Source organism: Mus pahari, chromosome 4 (assembly GCF_900095145.1).
Source record: "Mus pahari chromosome 4, PAHARI_EIJ_v1.1, whole genome shotgun sequence".
Taxonomy (NCBI): Eukaryota; Metazoa; Chordata; class Mammalia; order Rodentia; family Muridae; genus Mus; species Mus pahari.
Genome location: NC_034593.1, coordinates 27273758 through 27274854, shown reverse-complemented (window position 1 = coordinate 27274854; position 1097 = coordinate 27273758). Strand labels below are relative to the sequence as shown.

Below are 1097 nucleotides of genomic sequence, written 5' to 3'. Positions count from 1 at the left end.
GGGCGGGGAGTGATGCAGTGTCTCATTAGTCCTGGCCGGCCTGGGACCTAACATTTGAGTGCATCTGGACAGATGTGTGTAGGTGCCCCTGAAGGTGACAAACACCCTGGAGCTAGAGTTAGAGTCGACTGTCAGCTGCTAGAGTGGCTGCTGGATGCTGAACCCTAGTCCTCTGTTACAGCAAGCAGCTAGTGCTCTTAAGTTTTAAAAACCAGGAAGAAACGTTAAATTTTATCAACTGCTTTCCCTCTATCTATTGAAGCCTGTAGTTTCTTCTCTCTCCACTCACCTTCCCACCCTACCTGCCACCAGGGTCTGTGTCTGTCTGTGTGCTGCTGAGAACTGAACCCAGGCCCTCATGAATGCTAGGCAGAGGCTTATGGTTGCTTGTTTATTCATTTCTTTTTGCTTTGCTAAAAGTGAATTTGTTTCTTATTACTATCATTGATTTAGATTTTTCACCTGAGTGATGTCCGATACTTATGTACCATATGCATATCAGATGTATGTGTAGGCATGCAGAGGCCAGAACAAGATCAGGTGCCCTGTCTATTGCTGTCTACTTTAAGACAGGTCTCACTGAACTGGAAGCTTGGATGAGCTGGTTCATCAGGATCATCCGCCTGTCTCTGCCCATCATGCTGGCGTTATAAACACACTCAGCCATGCCTAACTTGTCATACGGAGGTTAGGGGTTCAAACTCAATGTCCTGAAATCCTCATGTCCTCATGTGTGCACTTGTCCCATCCCCACAATAGTGAATTTATAGAGACATTTTTTTTTTTATTATTATATGGAAGTACACTGTAGCTGTCTTTAGATCTCATTATGGGTGGTTGTGAACCACCATGTGGTTGCTGGGATTTGAACTCAGGACCTCTGGAAGAGAAGTCAGTGCTCTTAACCACTGAGCCATCTCACCAGCCCCTAGAGACATTTTTAAAGTAACTTTATTCACCTGATGTAATTGTCTGGGACACTTACTGACTCCATCTGCTAACCTAGGCCTAGTCCTGGAAGCTTCTAGCCTCCATACAATCTTATCTAGGCCTAGAATGTGGCCTCTGCCACTTACTGCTGAATAAGCTCATCCTTT

At 45.2% G+C, this 1097-nt stretch overlaps 1 protein-coding gene across 1 annotated transcript in view; it reads left to right on the top strand.

Moving 5' to 3' along the window:
- Nucleotides 1-1097, top strand: part of Gnb4 (G protein subunit beta 4) — a 36627-nt gene that overhangs the window by 28490 nt on the left and 7040 nt on the right. The window lies entirely within an intron of this gene.